Source organism: Lithobates pipiens, unplaced genomic scaffold (assembly GCF_037356315.1).
Source record: "Lithobates pipiens isolate NorthernLeopardFrog02 unplaced genomic scaffold, aLitPip1_a1.2 Scaffold_16, whole genome shotgun sequence".
Classification (NCBI taxonomy): Eukaryota; Metazoa; Chordata; class Amphibia; order Anura; family Ranidae; genus Lithobates; species Lithobates pipiens.
Genome location: NW_027507748.1, coordinates 192803309 through 192825159, shown reverse-complemented (window position 1 = coordinate 192825159; position 21851 = coordinate 192803309). Strand labels below are relative to the sequence as shown.

The following is a 21851-nucleotide window of genomic DNA, read 5'->3' as shown; positions in this document are numbered from 1 at the left end:
CCACAACTTAACATGAAAATGTCCCTTTCTGTCTCGTGTTAATGTCACTCTTGATCCATCCTGCTCACATAAATAGCTGTATACTCTGCATGATTCTTTGTCCCTGTGGACTTTGGTGGTAACCCAGTTACCCTTTGTGGATCCCTGTCCACTTTAACCATTAATCTAGGGGCTCAGTATAGGCGGAACCGCACCTTCGGTTCATATATAGCGCTCCTCTTGCGCTGGGCATTTTTGAGGGTCTCTTACCTGTCATTGCCTTACTTAATATAATGCCCAAGTCTTCTCTACGTGTGCCTATACCCTTTTGCCTCTAAACTACTTTATCTAGCAGATGTACTAGATATACCTGTGAACAGCACTATTCTTCCCTTTCTCTATAACACTCCGATTGACAGTAGACAGTGACAACATAACATGTAACCACCAAACAATACAGTTCGATTAAGGGGAGTAAAATAGGTACCCTTTGTCCCGAAACTGCCTTACTGATCAAGGAAGTCTGATAACTCAAATGTAAGCAAAAGGCTTACCTCAGCCTGCTGATTATCAGAAATTCCCGGATCGTCTCAAGCTCCTCGTTTCGGATACTCAGGGTCACCTGATAACTCATGCTGGCCAAGCTCGCCACCTGAAATTGATATTTTGATGACAGGCAACTCCTATCCTCATATTGATTAGTGGTTCCAAATTATTTTCTACTGCAGTAGGCAACAGACACAAAAGATACGCTCAGCATCTTTCCAAATAACCGATCACCTTTATTATGACGCATTAGAAGGTTATTATACACATGATTACGTAGGTATCACATTAATATTACAATTGTACATTTATGGTAACAAGGGGCGTTACTTAGGCAGGCTAATTCTAATCAGGACTCGAAAGAATGCAAAACATGTACTGGAAACATTGTTAGTGCCGTGTGCACAGTGAGGGCATCGTGCAATACATATAAAATAGAATACAATTATATACAGAACCTACAAATTTCCATTACAATTCAAAGTTAGGTAGCATTGAAAAAAAAAGAAGGAAGGAAAATATGGGAATCTGAAAAATAAATCATTACATTTGAATTCATCAATTGGGTAAAAAACTATAAGAATATAAGTAATAATTCTACATCTTAATTAAAACAGGGACCTAATAAGAAAAAATATATTAATAAAATGTCTGTAAATATATGTGTATAAATCAATCTATACACTATACCAGAAAAATTCATAGAGGTCCGAAACTCATGTTTGTGCTATGGCTCAGATTCTTCACATCACAGCACCCTGTCTTCACATACAGGGAAGACTTGCAGGCATTAATGGATAAATGTGTTTGGATTTATCCTCATAATGTATAGTGTTGGTAAAGCTAGGGGGATTGTACAATCAGACTGTATAGCGTATGGTTTGAGTCATACACATTTTAATTTTGATATACAGTATAACACAAATGTGAGTATATCCCTCACATTTTTGTAAATATTTTATTATATCTTTTCATGTGACAACCCTGAAGAAATGTAAAGTAGTGAGTGTACAGCCTGTATAAATTTGCTGTCTCCTCAAAATAAATCAACACACAGCCATTAATGTCTAAACCACTGGTAACAAAAGTGAGTACACCCCTATGTTAAAATGTCGAAATTGGGCCCAATTAGCCATTTTCCCTTCTTGGTGTCATGTGACTCGTTAGTGTTACAAGGTCTCAGGTGTGAATCGGAAGTTATATTTGGTGTTATCGCTCTCACTCTCTCATACTGGTCACTGGAAGTTCAACATGACACTTCATGGCAAAGATCTCAGAGAATGAAAAAAGAATTATTGCTCTACATAAAGATGGCCTAGACTATAAAAAGACTGCCAAGACCCTGAAACTGAGCTGCATCATGTTGGCCAAGACCATACAGCGGTTTAACAGGACAGGTTCCACTCAGCACAGGCCTCTCCATGGTTGACCAAAGAAGTTGAGTGTATGTGCTTAGTGTCATATCCAGAGGTTGTCTTTGGTAAATACACTATGAGTGCTGCCAGCATTGCTGCAGAGGTTGAAGGGGTGGGGAGGTCAGCCTCTCAGTGCACAGACCATACACCGTACACTGCATCAAATTGGTTTGCATGGCTGTCATCCCAGAAGGAAGCCTCTTTTAAAGATGTTGTACAAGAAAGCCAAAAGCAAACAGTTTGCTGAAGACAAGCAGACTAAGGACATGGCTTACAGGAACCATGTCCTGTGGTCTGATGAGACCAAGATGAACTTATTTGGTTTATATGGTGTCAAACGCATTTGGCGGCAACCAAGTGAGGAGTACAAAGACAAGTGTGTCTTGCCTACAGTCAAGCATGGTGGTAGGAGTGCCATGCATGAGTGCTGCTGGCACTGGGGAGCTACAGTTCATTGAGGGTATCATGAATGCCAACATGCACTGTGACATACTGAAGCCAAGCATGATCCCCTCCCTTCAGAGACTGGGCCACAGGGCAGTAGACTCCAAACACACCTCTAAGATGATCACTTCTTTGCTAAAGAAGCTGTGGGTAAAGGTGATGGACTGGCCAAGCATGTCTCCAGACCTAAACCCTATTGAGCATCTGTGGGGCAACGGAAGGTGGAGGAGCGCAAGGTCTCTAAGATCCACCAGCTCCATGATGTCATCATGGAGGAGTGAAAGAGGACTCCAGTGGCAACCTGTGAAGCACTGGGGAACTCCATGCCCAAGAGAATTAAGGTAGTGCTGGAAATGAATGGTGGTCACACAAAATATTGACACTTTGATACCAATTTGGACATTTTCACTTATGGAGTGTACACACTTTTGTTGCCAGCGGTTTAGACATTAATGGCTGTGTGCTGAGTTATTTTGAGGGGACAGCACATTTACACTGTTATACAAGCTGTACACTCACTACTCTACATTGTAGCAAAGTGTAATTTATTCAGTGTTGTCACATGAAAAGATATAATAAAATATTTTCAAAAATGTGAGGGGTGTACTCACTTTTTTGAGATACTGTACATTTTTTTTCATATAGTTATTCTTGTTAGGTCCATACTTTATTTAAGAGGTAGTATTGCCCTTATTTTTATTATACATGTTTTTTTATTCCAATTGATGCACTGAAAGTTTTATTATTCAGCTTCTTACATTTGTCTGAGATTTTTGTATATTGGTTATTTATTCTATTGCTGCCTGACGTTTTAATTTTTTAATTTTTGTGCATCCAATGATATTGGCTATCGGGTATTTGGTTTTAACTTTGACCCAGAATAGTTACTATTAAATTGATATGAAGATGTCCTTATGTTTTTATAGCTGTGATAAAGAGGCAGTTTTAAACCTCCAAATCACGTTAGTTACTCTTTCATTTGTCGTAACTGTACCTTTTAGTAGTTGTATGGTGCTTCAATTGACATTTTTTAAATTTTGATTCGTATCCTGTTTAAAATATATTGTAATGTATCACATACAGGGAATATTGTTTGCATTTTTGAGGGGGGGGGGGGGGTGTTAGATTGTGATGGAGACACTTACAACTCTTATTTCCCTCACAATTTAGGCAGAGCTGCTCTTTGCTGAGATTCCATTTTAAAGACTGCAATCTGATGATATAAAACTATGGACAGGTATATATTATTTGGTATCTTTGCTTCTAGAGTACACTTGATTCCGTAGAAATTCAAATACAAAAAAAAAAACTATATTAAATGCTTAAATGTGTTTTATTTGAACATAGGTCCATAAGAGTGTTTACATTGCTACAGCACCAGGGATCTGTCACTTAGAGATGGGAGTGTGAAACATCATCGGAGGGCGAGTCTTCATTATTGATGAGAATTATGTTGCTGGACATCATGATGGACATGGCTTATATTATTGGTCGATGTAGATGACATCAGATTATGGGTTTTATTTCAATTAAAGAGATTTTATTTCATGGTATTTGTGTGTTTTATTATAGTTAACTCTTTTTGGGAATGGATAAGGGATACTATTGTATCCCTTTAATCATTCTCCTGGAGGGGGCAGATATCTGGGGGCTATTGTAAAAGGGACTTCCACATTCCACTATATGACTATAAGAATATTACTCCCACCTCTGCCTTTATTTAGAGGGAAGTGTGGGGCAGATGCTTTTCTCCCCAACCGTGAAAGATATCCCTCAATGTTGAAAGGCATGTGGCCTGGTCTGGTACAGGAAGAGGGGATACATTCTTGCTGCCCCACTTTCCTGGCCACCCAAGCTGCATGCCTGATTAAGGGATTGGGTAGAATTTTAAGGGGAACTCAATGCTGTTGTTCAAATTTTTTTCATATTCATATTGTTCTGTAACACCACAAGCAGAGCATGGTATTTAAAGTATATAATATATATATATATATATATATATATATATATATAATATATAATATTTTCAATGTTACCCTTTAAGCCACATAAAAAAAGAGCCACTTTCTATTGCACAGCATTTAAAAACATCATTGCATTGGAAAATGTTGTCCATGACAGTGTCCAGCTTCCCATGCTATTTTTGGCAATAGCCTCCCTATTAACCTGGAAAATGGCCATAACTGAATTACAACATTCTCCTCCTTTCAGACTTCAATGGGGTTCATTGCCTTTTTTGGATTTGTGGAGCCTCAGCAAACCCAGGCAAATTCGCTCATCCCTCATTGTAAAGGAAAATTTAGTCACATGGCCTGTTAAATTTATTTGATGAACTGACCACCGATCATGGAGTATGCCATATTCTGCACATAAGATGCACATGAAATACACCTCTACTTCTTAGCCCATGTACACATGGTCGGACATTCTGACAACAAAATCCGTTGGATTTTGTCCGACGCATTTTGTCCGAAACTTGTGTTGCATACACACGGTCGGAAGTTGTCGGATAATCCGATCGTTCGTGACGTGATGGCGTTATTTTGTTACGACGGGACTATGTTCAGGCCAGTAGCCAATACCTTTGGTCTAGGAATTTGATCTGAGCATGCATGGCACTTTGTCTGATTGGAATTCTCTGCAAACGATCGGACATGGTCTGATTGGATCATGTTGTCAGAAAACAATATAGCCCAGCTCTAAAACTTTGTCAGTCGGATATTCCAACGGAAACAATACGATGGGGCCCACACACGGTCGGATTATCCGACAACATGGTCCGATCGGACCATTTCCGTCGGAATGTCCATCCGTGTGTACAAGGGCTTACAAAAGTAAAGTATTTACAAACATTTTGAACACCTTTCAAAGCAACTGGAGATATTCCACATGCAAGATCTGTACTAGCAAGACATTCACAAATTTTTGGTACGAATTATCACCAGATGGATGAAAATAAGTAGGCTACAACATTTATGAATAGCTGGTGTGTTGCCACTTGCGAATGTGCTCACGTGCATATTCTGGTGGCACATGGAGGTTAAATATAACTCCAGTCAGTAATGCTGAGCTGGTGAACATGAGCAAAGAGACTTGAGAAAAGTGTTGGAGATATGGAGTGAACGGTTGACATAAACAAACATCAGCAGACCACACTAATTTGGGTTTAGTGTTTATATCTTTCAGCCAGCAGAATTTAATAGCTCATCCTCATACCACTGACACTCATTTAATTAATCTATTAAACTCTGACAGGAAACATCCATTTAACATTTTGACATGCCAAGTGCTTAGAAGAGTAACAGAGCACATAACTGGAAGCTTAAACAAAGAAAAGCCAGCATCTCCAGCTCCTGCCCAAGAATGACCTTCAAACTGTATGGTTGATGTTATGTACTAAGTGGCAAAGAATGCTTGGATTTGTAGTTCCACTGTAAATAGCATCTCTCTGTATAAACCATCCAGAAACAGGACAGCTGGAATTGCTCAATGTAGCTATCAGATACAGCTCGTCAAAAAACAACAAACAAAAATTCCCAGCTTATTACCAGCCAACCTGCAACAAAGCGAATTGACCCTGTCTAACAGCTCATGTTAAAAACAAGGGGTTTCATGTCATGGCACCCCAGTGTACTTCAGTCCTAACTCTATAACTTTTAGGCCCTTCCGGGGGAGGAGTCTGTAATGGTGCGTGTCTGCATCTAGCGTCCAGGAGCTCCATGGCCCCCACCGCATGGATAACGCCGCCGATAGCGGCTACCCGATGATCTCCCCCTTCCGACCCGTCCCTCTGGCTGCCTCTCTCCGCAAGTATCTCCTCAGCCTCCCCCCTTCGTTCCTTCCCCTCGGACCGGGACGCACGACAACGGGCTGAGCGGTTCCCTCGTTAGTGACTTGGACGTGATCCCTTCGTTAGAGCACTCGTACACCGGCGTGGCTGGTCTATTGGCACTGCGGGCTGTGCTCGGCAATCTTCGGTAAGCCTCGGAAAGGTTTGCTTAGAGCTCCGGGCGCCATCTACTGGATAAAGTAAGACACTGCCTATAGAATATATAAGAGTGTATTGTGCTTGGAAAAAATAAAAAATAAAAAATAAAAAAAAAGCCTGAGTTTGCTGAATCCTGGATAGAATCCAATAAGAAGATAAAGCCTTGCTCCAAAAAAATTACGGGGTAAGTGGATATACAAGTATAAAGTATTGAAAGTACTCCGTATTGTATTTTCTGTCAAAAAGTGGGATTGTGTGGTAAAGCAGCAAGATCAACATTAACAAATAATTAGGAACATACCTTTTCTGTGGCATGAATGTATGGGCAAGTAATTAAAGCGGTAAAGTAAAATTAAGCGATTTACCTCAATAAAAGGAAATTTGGGATATCAAGCGATCCTGCTTGATTAAAAAAAAAAAAAAAAAAACTGAGTGGAAAAATTAGTATGAAGAGGCTGAAATGAGGGTTTATTTGGGCCATACCGAAGGTAAGGCAAAAACACAGTGATAATAAGAAACTTTAAAACCAAATCGCAGTGGATAAGGAAGATCGCTGACACCCGTGGATATTAAATAAAATACAAAAAAAGTGTAAGAAGGGGGAAGAGGCACATTCAATAATAGCAATAGAGGCGACTAACTAAAGCTGTGCTAGATGAAGGGAAAAACAGCAAGAGCAGGGGCAACCCCGAAATCCCCACGTCGGAGCTTAGTCGGCCCAGGTGCCATGAACAAATATGTTATACAGACGGCACTCACAGAGAAACAACAGGCAGAAAAACCTCAATCCCAATACATAAAAACCCAACAGACAGAAAGTACCGAAAAAAGGGAAAGAGAAAAGAGCAGAAAAGAGAAAAGAAAACTTCAAACTCAAAATATTTCCGCACAAGACATGGATGTATTACTTGACGCTCCACCAGAGGAAGGAACAGGCTTAATAATTGAACAAGATCAAAGTGTTGAATTTTTAACATCCCAACAGACACAACAAGAAAATCTTCAAGTATTGCCCACTAAAAATTAGATAATCTCTATGTTTGCGGCTCTGGAAAATACCATGAAAGTAGAAATGGAAAGATTACATCAGAACCTAGGACATATACTTGAAAGGGTGGTAGAGGTGGAAAAAAAAGTGGAAAAAGACACGAACATAATAAAGAATTTGGAAGCAGAAATACAAAGTTTAAAAACGACACAGCAAGATCAAGCATTTAAGATCGAAAATCAAGAAAATAGACACAGAAGAAAAAAATCTAAGAATACGAGGTGTCCCAGACGCACAACAACGAGAGGATCTAGCGGATATAATTAAGAAGATTTGTAATCCCTTAATGAACAAAGAAAGTACTAGTGAGATAAAAATTGAAAGGGTGCATAGAGTAAGGAAACCTAAAGGTCTCCCACAAGAAACGCCACGAGACATTATAGTGCGATTCCAAAACGAAGAAGAAAAATACCAAATATGGAAGAATATTAGATCAAAAGCACCACTAAGATATGAAGGAAATGATATTCAGATATTTCAAGATATCTCACTGGAAACTTTGAAGAGGAGAAGAGCCCTAAAACCGTTACTGACAATTCTGGTTGAGAACGAAGTGCAATATAATTGGGGTTTTCCGGCAAGTTTAATAGGGAGAAAGGATGGCCGCACAGCAAGATTAAGATTTTTAGAAGAAACCGCAGAATTTTGTGGAAAATTGGGGATCCCGGTTCCGGGGGGAGGGGTGGAGGAGAGGGGAGGGAATAGAGATGAAAATTAGTCCCCCCCCTTCTCACGAGGAGATGGGGGGAGACGAGAAAGATAGAGTTATAAATTAGTGAGGGGGGGAGTTATACTCCCAGCAGGGAGGGACGTCTTTCTTTCTGGTCGAAGAGGGGGGGGGAGGGTGCGGTGGGGGTGGGGGGCCCCCTCGTACGTGGATTAACCACCCCGCCAAAGAAAGACGGGATGGGCGATCGCACCTTTGAGCAGAATTCCACCCTAGGGCCAAGGGATAACTGGAACGAGGACGTTCCAGATAAAAGGTCCCGGACCAGTTGGTCAAATATACATCTAACGGGGGGATGGGGAGGGGGGCGGGATGGGAGGGTAAAGGGGGAATGGGAGGTGGGCGGAGGGAGGGGGGAGGGCTAAATCTGTTGACAAGAAACCATTGCTCCTACTAAAAAAGGATAGAAAAAATGTTAAACACGTATAATGCCGGAAATCAAAATAGTAACATACAATGTCAGAGGAATGAATTCTCCAAAAAAAAGGTACAATATACTAAGGGAGCTGGAGGGTTATTCAGCAGACATCGTGTTTTTACAAGAAACGCATTTGGCTCTAGACTTAAGTATCAGATTAAACACACAGTATTTTCCAACGTGGTATTATGCAGACACCCCAATCAGAGGCTCTATGGGAGTGGCAATTGGGATCTCGAAAAAAGTCAATTGGAAAGTAGAGGAAATAAAAACGGACCCACAGGGGAGGTACTTATTCGTAAAAGGATTAATAGAAAGAGTTAGATACACACTAGTAAATATATACTGTCCCAATAAAGGCCCAAAGAAATATTTAAATAAAATGCTGAATATTTTAGAAACATGCAAACAGGGCCATATAATCTTGGGAGGGGATCTAAACTTCGCCATGGATCCATATATAGATAGCACTTCACTGGGTATGGTACACGAAATCAAACAACATAGAACCCTGAAAAAGAAGATGCTGCAGCATCAATTAATGGACACTTGGCGAATACTTAATTTAAGGAAAAAGGATTACACATACTATTCCACAGTACACGATATGTATGTTAGATTGGACTATATATTTGTAGACCACGAACTACTAGAAAACATATTGGAAGTCAAAATAGGATCTATAACCCTTTCGGATCATGCACCTGTAACAATAAAATTAAAAGATCTAGGAAGAGAACATAGTAAAGGGCTGTGGAGACAAAATGAGTCCCTTCTGGAAGATGTGGAAACTGAAAACATTATTAAATATGAAATTGAACAATACTTTCTAGCCAATGACTCAGAGGAGATCCCAAGGGCTACACTCTGGGAGGCCCACAAAGCCCTAATCAGGGGGAAATTAATATCCATAGGATCCTGGGTAAAAAAAGAGAGTGAAAAAAAGTTGAACGACTTAAAAAAAGAACTTCACTTATTAGAACAAAAACACAAGGGTCAACTCGATAAAAACATATATAAAGAAATAATACATAAACGTACGCAATTAAACAATAGAATGGAGCAAGAAGCAAGAAAAACCTATAAATACGTAGCTAAAGAAAGATACATGTGGGGTAATAAACCTGGGAAACAATTGGCCAGAATAGTAAGGGATAAAAAAGCTATGAACTATATAGAAAAAATCAAAAACGCGAATGGTGAAATAAAATACAGAACATCTGAGATAGCAAACGCATTTAAAACATATTATAGCGCCCTATACTCAATCAGGAACAAGGAGACTGAAAGTCAGAAGGAGATCAGGAAAATTAAAATACAAGAATACCTGAGGGAATCAGATCTACCAAAGATAACCCCCGAAATGTCCAATAGCCTAGAGGCCCCAATCACTCCAGAGGAAATTGAGCATGCAATAAAGGACATGCCCAATGGGAAAAGCCCAGGATCAGATGGTTTCACCATCAGGTATTATAAAAAATTCAAACAGCTGTTGGTCCCACAGTTATGTAAACTCTGGAACAAACTGGCAGAGGATGAGCTCCCGAGGAAAGAATCACTCCTAGCTAATATTATATTAATTCCAAAACCGGGTAAAGATCCTTCAATTTGCTCTAATTACCGTCCAATTGCACTCTTGAATACAGATATTAAATTGTATGCAAAAGTGTTGGCAACAAGGATAAAAAACCTACTCCCAGAATTGATCAATGAAGACCAAGCAGGATTTGTACCAGGGAGGGAGGGCCGAGATAACAGTTTGCGAACGCTGTTATTAATGGGGAAGGATAAGGAAACCAAGCCTCCAATGATTTTGGTCTCGATTGACGCAGAAAAAGCTTTTGACCGAGTCGATTGGAGCTTTATAATGGAAACATTACAGTCAACAGGACTTGGCCCAAAAATGCTAAAATGGGTAAACAACCTATATACATATCCATCAGCCAGAGTGGGGGTAAATGGGAGTATGTCGTCCGCGTTCGATATGCAAAATGGTACAAGACAGGGGTGTCCCCTCTCGCCATTGCTATACGTGTTAGCTCTGGAACCCTTATTAGCAAAAATTCGCAACAATCCAGTCATAGAAGGAATAAGAATGGGGGGGGGAAGAACATAAAGTGGCGGCATACGCGGACGACATACTCCTTTATTTGATCAACCCCCAAACATCCCTATCAGGTATGATGAAGGAGATCAGAGACTACGGGGCCCTTTCTAATTTCAAAATAAACCCAATTAAAACAGTTATCCTGAATATCGGATTAGATCTACACGAGGAAGAAAAGATACGGCATAAATTCCCTTTCATATGGGAAAAAAAAGAAATAACATATTTAGGGATCAAAATAACAAAAACAATCTGGGGGTTATATCAAGCTAATTATATCCCATTGATAAACGAAGTCAAAGCGTTATTAACAAAGATGAATAAAGGAAAAATATCTTGGATGGGAAGAATCAGTGTGCTGAAGATGGTGGTATTACCAAAAATTATATATAAAATGCAAATGCTTCCGATAAATATCCCAATAGGTTTTTTTAATATATTAAGAACATTATTTTCAAAATTTATTTGGCAAAATAAAAAACCCGGGATAAAATTTAACTTATTAACTAGGAAAAAAAATAGAGGAGGAAGGGCACTACCAGATATTCACAGATATTACTTAGCAATTATTTTTACGAGATTGGTTGAATGGACAAATCAAAACACGAAAAAAAATGGGCAAAAATAGAGATATTGACCGGGTCACAGTTAAAAAAAATATATGGATTTCACCAAAATTTAGAGCAATTAGTAGTAGGACGCACAAAATCACTTTAACGGCACTAAAAGAATGGGACACAACACAGCGCAAAAACAAATGGCAATATAATTCACCATTAATCCCCCTGGAGGGAACGAGTTTTTTTATACCAGGTCACGACACATCACTAGGGAATCAAATGAGGGATTTACAATTAAAAGACATCATAAGGGAGGGGAAGTTAATGTCAAAACAAGATTTAATGACGAAGCACAATTGGCAAATATTGAAGGACTGGGAATACCTCCACCAATAAGAAATGAAAAAAGGTTAACAGCAATGGAAAAATTATGTACAAAGAAAAGAGCAGTTAAACATTGTGTCTCACAACTATACGACTGGTTATCTGAAATAGAAGGCCAAGGACAAATCCCATTTATAGCAAAATGGGAGAGGGACTTGGGTTATGAAGTCGATGAGACCCAAATGATTAACTCAGTATATTATTCTGTATTTGATATAAGATCAATGGAAGTAAATTATAAATGCCTAATGAGATGGCATTTAACACCAGATAAATTACATAGAATGGAACCATCCAACTCCAAGTTATGCTGGAGAGAATGTGGGAAACCGGGAACGATATTCCACTTCTGGTGGGAATGCCCAGTAATAAATCAATATTGGAGTAAAATTACAGAATATATAGAGAAAATAACAGGGCAAAAAATACCTTTAACCCCAGGGGAATGTTTGTTTTTAGGGGTAGATGTAAAAACGTGTAAGCACTTCAAAAGAAGTATACAAAACTCATTAACACCCGTTTTACTCAATGCCGCAAAAGCTCTAATACCAAAAAATTGGTTACAGGTAAAACAACCCCTGATCAGAGATTGGATCCAAAGAATAGAATATATCAATAATATGGAATACTTAAGAAAAATGGAGGAAAATAAAATGATAAAATACCGTAGAACGTGGGAAAAGTGGAGAATTTTTAAAAAGACGATGCATTATACCCAAGCATTATTGGAATAAAGAGTAGTGGGTATGGGGAAGGTCAACAGATGGGGAGAAGATGGAAGGGTGGGCGTGGGAAAAATCTAACAAAATAAGGAGTTAAATAAAGAGATAAGGTAGTAAGAATAAGATGGCAATGATAACCAAGTAGATGTCAATTTTATTGTTGGTTCTTTTTTTTTTTCTGTTTCCCCTTTATAACTCTATAACTTTTAGAGTGTCCTGAGTTGGATCACATATATAATCATAAATAGATAGAGGGAGCCCAGCACTCCTTAAAGATATAGGGATGCACTGGCCACCCAGCAATAGCATAATAGCAGCAAAGGTGTCCCCTCACCAATTCATGAACAGTACAAAATTGCAACCACCCCAACCTTTAACTCGCCTTAGCAGCAAGAAACACATGGAAGGGCAACACATGTCAAAAAACAACAAACGAAAATCCCCAGCTCACTTACCAGCCAGTCTGCAACAAACAGAATTAACCCTGTATAACAGTTCACATTAATAACAAGAGGTTAAATTTGCACACATTTACAAAAGTATGCACGAGCTGCAGCGGCCACATCACAACACCCCAGTGTACTACAGTCCCAATGCTATAATTTTGAGAGTCTCTTGGGTTGAAAAACATATATAATAATAGACAGATTAAGGGCAGGTATGCTTAGAGGGAGCCCAGCCCTCCTTAAAGGTGCAGGGGTGCAATGAAAATCCGGTAATAGCACAATGGCAGCGATGGGATCCAGTGCGCCCCCTCACCAATTCGCCAACAGTACAAACAATTGGCAACCACCCCAACCTATAACTGGTCTTTGCCACAAGGAGTACATGGAAGGGCGATGTAGCATCCAATTTTCAGCTTTCAGCGCTGTCACACTTTGAATGACAATTGTGCAGTCATACAATGATGTACCCAAAGTAAATTTTTTGCGTTTTTTTTTCCCAAATAGAGATTTCTTTTGGTGGTATTTGATAACCACTGAGTTATTTTTTTGCTAAACAAACTAAAAAAGACCAACATTTTTGAAAAAAACGTTTTCTTTGTTTCTGTTGTAAAATGTTGTTTTCTACTTCACTGACAGGCACTGATAAGGCTGCACTAATTGGCACTGATGGGCACTGATGAGGAGGCACTTATAGGCGGCACTGATATGCATCGATAGGGAGCACTGATGGCCACTGATAGGTGGCACTGATGGGCACTAATAGGCAGCACTGATAGGCGGCACTGGTGGGTGGCACTGATGGACACAAATAAATGGCACTGATAGGCAGCACTGAAGAGGAGGAACTGACAGTCATTACTGATGGCCACTGATTGGCATCTGTGAAGGGCACTGACATTACTGATGGGCACAGATTGACACTTTGATGGGCACTAATTGGCAGTTTGGTGGGCACTGATTGGCATTTTGGTGAGCACCTCTGATGGGAGCTGCACTGATAATCAATGCGCTGATTAACAGCGCAGACCCCCCTCTGTCGGGAGACCCACTGATTGGCCCTTCCTGTCAGTGCACACCGCGGAAAGCCTTTTACTGGCACTTCCTGGTTACTGCTGTGATCAGCTGTGATTGGTCACAGCTGATCATGTGGTTAAGAGCCTATGTCATAGGCTCTTTACCATGATCGGAGATGCGGTGTGTCAGAGTGACATACATCACCGATGATCGCCGTGCTGTGTGCCCCTAATCCACAATAGGGTGGGGGCGGCAAGTGATTAAAGAGTAGGTCCTCCCTCCAGCAGAAAATGAAGTCAGCAGCTACATACTGTAGCCGCTGAATTTTAATATTTTAATACTTACCTGTCTTGGAATCCAACAATGTCGGCACCCCAGCCGATGTTTCCATCGGCTCTCAGGTACTTCGCCGTGATTTATAATAAGGGAACCTGGCAGTGAAGCCTTGCTGCTTCCCAGCCGGTTCCCTACTGCGCATGCATGAAGCATGCTGTGCTTTCTGAATGGCCCAGAAGTGGGGGAAGGAGGAGAGGGAGCCATAGCAAGATCACTCGGAAGTGGGAACTGGTACCTGTCAAGAACAGGCAACCGCTCCCCCCTGAAAGGTGACAAATGTGTCCATCCAATTCATCACCCCTCACGACCCATGTGGTCAAGTGTGGGGAGGCAGTTGAATAGCCTCCCTCAGGAGTTCTACTGGTCAGATGATAAGGACCTTGTGCATTCTTCTAGCTAGGTTTACTGCAGCTAGCTGTGAAAGTTGTTATCTGCCTCAAAAGTCCTTTCAAATACATATTGTTCCTATGTCTCATCTGCATTAATATCAATGTTCTTTCAATATAACATATGCATAAGCTGCGGTTGCCACATCACAACACCCAGTGTGTAAATATTGAGAGGCAGGAAGACTGCAGCAGCCAAGGATGGGTAATGTGGTGGTGTTTTAACACACAAGCTAAAAAGGTAAGTACATAGCATCTTCTTTTTCATAGGCTGGGGTTATTTCCCTTTCAAATCTGTAGAACCAGGTTAATTTTAAGGATTCCAAGGGACTAGAGGTCATTTCGTCTTCAAGTCTCATGTAGCGTTGTATGATTCTTTTGAAGAGTGGCAGTACAAAACCACTTAACAAAAGGACAGCACTGAACCTAAGCATCAAATTCATATCCAGAAACTAACTTTTTCAAAATGAAAGGCTAGCAAAGGCAGGCTTTTTTATTCTTCCATGACAGATCCACTCACTTGGTGGGGCAAGGATGACTTCCAGGACACTTTCTCTGGACTGCTTTCCAGATATTTTAGATAATATAGGAAACTCTTCAAGTAAGCCTTACTACTCATACAGTATTTGGTACCCTTATGGTCATTGAATTCCCTACTTTCCCTACTGTGGCAAAGTAAGAATAATGATGTCCGACCTTTGCTCCAGGAGTACTTGTACCTCTGTTAATGTAGTAGTTTTGCCAGTCTGTGTTCTTACATCTCTGTGGTTGATGTATCTTTATTCACAGTAGTGAATACGAGCTATGTCTCCATACATGTTGTAGCAGGCATATCATATTTTAAAGCTGTAATCACCATGTGTATGCATAACCATTTTTTTCTTTTTTTTACAAGTGTGGATTAATAAGTAGGTGTTGGATTCATGAAACAACACAGAACAACAGAAACCTTATATTGCATTATGTGATAAAATAAGTGGATTACTTATTAGGATAAATTTCATGCTTGTCAAACACAAAACTTTACCACAACATAATCTCCTGAATCAGGCCATTTCTATTAAGGTGTCTTATACACGGATTTTCCAAACACTAAATACTAGGGGGTTGTTTCCCTTAAAATCCATTTACCTTTCATACCCACATTCCTGTCTGTCTCCTTCCTGATTTCTCTGCTCAAGTTCTTGCTATAAAATTCAGATTAGTCAAATTTCACTCCTACATGTCGTAACAGCAGCCAAATGAAATAATAATCCTAAAAAAAAAGGCGGAATAAAAGAAAACTCTTAAAAATTACAAGACACTGTATGTACATGAAATAAAATACACTTTTCTCCTGGGACTTCAAAAGACTTAATTTTCATGAGCTGGCTTAGTCACAGCTTGGAGCTCTAGGTAGGGCAATCGTTGTTGTTGGTGAAAACACAGTTGAAATTAAATCTGTTAAATGCAAATCTATAAAAATGATCTCTTTCAACTAATATAGTTCGACTGAACACAAGCAATTTATAATAGTAATCTGCCGTGTTCGGAAATGGAAGTAAATGAAAGCATCATGATTACCAACTGAATTTTTATGCTGTTTCTTAAAGTTGATGCAAATATGGCCCCCATCTGAATATTAGCAACCATATTAGGTTCCTTGGGTTACATACAAGTGATTTGTTTTTACTTTAAATATTATACCCCTTTTTACATCATTTATATATCGCAACAGCACATTGAGATCACATTAAGAAATGTATTTGGTGACTCCCAGAGGGCTCTAACTGAATTAAAGATTGTTCATTCCCATAACATTAGATTTGGATCCAAGTTTGTTGAGAAGTGATTGCATATTCATACTTGTTTCTGAAATGTGACATGTTTAAAAAATATCTGTTATCAGATACACTGTCCAGATTTTACATGAAATGGTTTAATGTTCTTTGAAATTATATAGCTCAGAATTTAGATTCAGTGTCAGGTACATTCTGTTCATTGTATGCAGTTCAAGAACTGGAAATAAAGATGCCAAAACAGTTCAGGTCCATAACTAAAATACTATTTAACACTAGTGTATAAAATTAAAAAAACATCAAAAAGGAACTCCAGGGAACAAGTAAAACCACCCAATGCTAATGCTATCCAGAAAACATTATTCCAAAACATAACTTTTCCTGAGATAGCAAAGAACTTCTTACTGCAAAAAATGTGACTGAAGCAACATTGTGTCAGAATACCAAATGTTAGCTGATGTAACCAAATATGTCAGCCAATAGCATTTTTAGAAAATAAAAAATGGCATAATGTGAAAAAATGACAGGTTAAGTGATGATTTAGATAGGAGCAACAGAATAAAAAACACAGCACGGTGTGTACACTGATAAAAAATACAAAGCTAGTGCCCTGATTTCTCTTGGAAATGTTTAAGGCTCAACGTCTGTTGATCTTTAACTGTTGTTTCCCCCAACAAACAATGCAAAATTCAAGGTTTAGGACCTGTTCAGCCTAAAGTTTTTGAAGGACCATAATAGGTTCAATAATCTGCAGATTGGTTATAAGTGTTCTGGACTTTGTGGTGCCTTCCACCGCTCCCTCTGGCTGTGACAAACCCCTTGTCTTAATGCTAAACCTTAGTCTGGCTGGCCTCCTATTGGATTCTCCATTAAATATGTAAAGAATTCAGCCTTTAGACCTTAGATGGAAAGGATATTGAGGGATTGTTCTCCCCTCCAAATTTAAGGGACATTTAACAAGCTGGTGGGTGTTCTTACCCACTAACCTATGCAAAACCAACAGCTTTCACTGTAACATCCCTTTGATGGTCAAAATGTTTCACATAAACATGGCTAAATGGCCAACCTTTCACTTAAAAAAAATGACCTAGTGAATATAAACAGCCCATATGGACTCCAGGCTACCCACTGTTAATCTTTAACTGTTGTCATCCCTCTCTCCATTTTTTTTAATTGTTTTTTATTAAGAGATTTTCAAAGTACAAACCAAATTACAAAATAGTACAGAAAATATACAGAGTGTGAAGAATACACAATAAACATTGAACACCCAAAGTACACATTATGTATTGTGATAGGTTGGTCTGTGAGAAGTATAATGATACCAAGGTTAAATATGAATAGGGTTTACCTGTAAAAGATAATGCAGTGTATTCCTGAAGAATATAACATTAGAAAGAAAAAGGAGCGGAAGGGTGTTGGATGGATATTAGCGAGATTAACAATAACCTTTTTCAAAGAAGTAATCAAGGCGTAAGACGAGTATTATTAAGATACTAATGCAATCAAACACATATATTTCTGAAGACATGTTTTAATCTACTTTGAACCAATCTGTCCATATTTTCCATTGATTGTCAAACCTCACCCTCTTTCCATCTCCATTTGTTAGCAAAGATTTGTAGGTGTAGTTGGATCGTGTGATTTCAAGTACTTGTGAGATGTTGGGGACTATATTAGATTTCCAGTTTAATTATCAATGGTCTAGCAGCTAGTAAGATATGCGTGACTACTGTATGGAAGCAGGGAGGAAAGATCTCAATATTTAGATTCAATAATGCTAGTTCAGAACTTGGTGATATTAGAACTGCTGTAATACGTGAAATACACCTAAATACACTCCCCCAAAAGCTGGTAAGGTGTTTACAACTTCTTCCATCTCTTTGATATCATCCAGGATGAAGTTATCCAGATCACACTGGGTTAGGCTGCCCTGGCTGAAGAAGATGGCCATGTTAGATCCTGAGCTCATATGTGGGGAGCTGGCATAAAGCACTTTGGGTTTGTTGTCTTTAGCTCTGCTTCTAGGGTTAACACATTGCATACCTGGAATGTGAGGCTCTCTGCAATTGCAATAGTCTTCAGTAAAGCAACTGTTGGTTTGTGGGCCTTTCTTTTGGCTTGGTGGAAGTATGTGAATTGGCAGGGTGGGTGTACAATACATGTAACATGAGCAAGCGCAGTCCATGTAAGCAAATCCCTTGAACATCTGGTTGCAGGTCTGTCAATGGAACTCAGCGATCCTAATATCATTAGGCACTGGGTCATATTTTTCTGGCAGCTGTGACTTCTGGACACCTCTTTTCCTTTGTGGAATGCTTTGCCAACACATCTTGGCACATTCTTTGCAGGAGATCTAGCAGTTATGAGAGGGAATATGTTTTTCAGTAGCATTGTTGAACATTTTTTTCTCTGTCAGAAGAAGTTGCTTCAACTTTTCAGCCAGGTTCTGTGTGTCTTTGCCTGTACTCAGGCCCTTTGGCGTGTCTTCGCTATTCTTCAGTTTATTGATCACATTCATTGCAACTTTGTCCTTTTTTAAATTGCTGTTGCCATCTGTATCAATATCATTAAGTCCTTGCACAGGATGATGTATTGACAAACTTGAACATGATTTTTTGCAAACTTTCTCATGAGATGGACCGCTGTCTCTATTGGGATTTGGCTGTGGAACTTCTCTCTCAGTTGACCAGATGCTCTTCCCAGCTCCAGCTCCTCCACTAGGTTTCCCATGATGGCAGCATTTACCGGGACCACTCCTAGCTACTGATCACCGTCTGTCTCGATATCCATAAAGCATTGTAAGTGTTTTAAAAGTCTGAAAGTATAATTGCATTCTTTATATAGTGTCATACAGCTAGATTCACCAAGATTTTCACAGGCTTACACTGGGCTAAAGTGACTTTTCACATGATTCTAGGCTCAGCAGCACCCTTCTTGTAACCATCAATACTAGACAATAAAAGGTAAAATATTCAGCGTGAGAACACACCTGAATATCCCTAAATAGATTTGCAAGCTGGACACTAAAGGTTAGCACACAACACCTTAATAATACATATAGCTCAAGACAGTGCAGCGCAAAATGACTAATCAATATAAAATGTCCTAATAAAAGTCCAAAAATAAACATGATGAACATAGAATGTGCCACTGTGATGGGGATGTGCAACTTAAAGCATGCAAGTGTCAGCGTGAGTCCACTCATCCACCACAGACATCCGCAGACACTCAGCTCATATCTCTGACCCATAGTTCCACAGACGCCTTCCCATATGGGAAAATATAGTAGTCCAGCAGTCAATCAGTGACACCAGGGTTGATCAATTTGCAATCTCCACACGTTATGTAATTAAAATAGAAGAGAATCTAGTGCTCTCTGTAATTCCCAGTTTAATTGGTAAAAAAACATAAAACACAAAGAAAGCACTTGAGCCAAGTGCATGCATCGAGCACTTTGGTTACAATTAAAACCAGTAAGATGGCCGCGGGTAACATCAGTGCGTTGCTCCTCCCTGTATACGTTCATAGGCGGGACTTCATCAACAGGAATGCTAGGCAATACTTGTCCCAAAATCAGTAAAATCTTGCATGGTCATTCCGAATTCTAGGTTCCCTTAATCACTATGAATCTTCTTTGCTTGCTAAGCATTGAAAAGAAAAAAAAAACCAAGCCATGGATATCAGTCCAAATTCAGTTTTTATTTTTCACAATAAAAATATTCTTTAAAAATGTACAGCCAACACGTTTCAAGAGTTATACAGGAATCCACCTTCATCACGTCTTAGTTGTATTGTGCAATAGGAGCCTAGACAGTTTGTATCTAGAGCTCTTATTTAAAACACAGGTAAAAGTTTGCTCAGATCACTAGTTTGGGACACAGCCTAGTCTAAAACTTAATGAACAGGGATTATTGCATAAACCATTAGAGATGTACCCGATGGAAAATGTTCTTTTATTTTGTTTTTATTTGTTAAGTAAATAATTTTGTTTAGTCATAATCGTTATGTTAGAATCATTCGTTTTTGGATTTGATTTGTTATTTCTGGAGACTATATATTCATTGTTCCGAATGTATTTCGGAATTTCAGAAGTTCTGTTATTCTTTTGTTATTTTGGAAGAATGGCTATATAACATGTTAAAAATAAGTAGGAAATGAATCATCTTATTTCACTTTTATACCTTACTTTATTTATTGCAATATGTTTCCATTTCATATGTAGTGCATTTCATATAATAATGAAAAGTGTTAATGCAAAAAGAATTGACTGATTATCCAAGAGTCAAAGACTACCGCACGATTCTCATCCAAATAAAACAAATGAATCTGAATTGTTACATATTCACTCCTTATGTTATTGAGTTGAATTCATTTCCCCATTCCCAATTGATTTTGTTTGTTGGGCTGCCCACAAACAAATTTAACAAACAACTCCAATGCAAAAATAATTGCATTAGTATATTCATGCTATGCTCACTAGAATAAAAATGAATGGATCTGAACAAATTTAGTTAATTTGCTACGTTATTTTGGATGCTTTAAACATTACCAGTAGGCCCAAACTATTGCATTATGTCATCTGAATGAAGCACATAAATACAAATTAAGTAGTTGTTTCCATTTAATTTGCAGATTAGTTGAGATTTGGATACAGTGGTGTGAAAAAGTGTTTGCCCCCTTCCTCATTTCCTGTTCCTTTGCATGTTTGTCACACTTAAGTGTTTCGGAACATCAAACCAATTTAAACAATAGTCAAGGACAACACAAGTAAACACAAAATGCAATTTGTAAATGAAGGTGTTTATTATTAAAGGTGAAAAAAAATCCAAACCATCATGGCCCTGTGTGAAAAAGTGATTGCCCCCTAAACCTAATAACTGGTTGGGCCACCCTTAGCAGCAACAACTGCAACCAAGCGTTTGCGATAACGTGCAATGAGGCTTTTACAGCGTCCTGGAGGAATTTTGGCCCACTCATCTTTGCAGAATTGTCCTAATTCAGTTACATTAGAGGGTTTTCGAGCATGAACGGCCTTTTTAAGGTCATACCACAACATCTCAATAGGATTCAGGTCAGTACTTTGGCTAGGCCACTCCAAAGTCTTCATTTTGTTTTTCTTCAGCCATTCGGTGGTGGACTTGCTGGTGTGTTTAGGATCATTGTCCTGCTGCAGAACCCAAGTTCGTTTCAGCTTGAGTACACGAACAGATGGTCGGACATTCTCCTTCAGGATCTCTTGGTAGACAGCAGAATTCATAGTTCCTTTTATCACGGCAAGTCTTCCAGGTCCTGAAGCAGCAAAACAGCCCCAGACCATCACACTACCACCACCATATTTTACTGTTGGTATAATGTTCTTTTTATGAAATGCAGTGTTCCTTCTACGCCAGATATACTTGGACACACACCTTCCAAAGAGTTCCACTTTTGTCTCATCGGTCCACAGAATGTTGTCCCAAAAGTCTTGGGGATCATCAAGATGTGTTGTGGAGAAATTGAGACGAGCTTTGATGTTCTTTTTGCTCAGCAGTGGTTTTCTCCTTGGAACTC

At 39.2% G+C, this 21851-nt stretch overlaps 1 pseudogene; it reads right to left on the bottom strand.

Moving 5' to 3' along the window:
* Positions 1-18099: 18099 nt before the first annotated feature.
* Positions 18100-19031, bottom strand: LOC143984120 (shiftless antiviral inhibitor of ribosomal frameshifting protein homolog pseudogene; annotated as a pseudogene).
* Positions 19032-21851: the final 2820 nt, after the last annotated feature.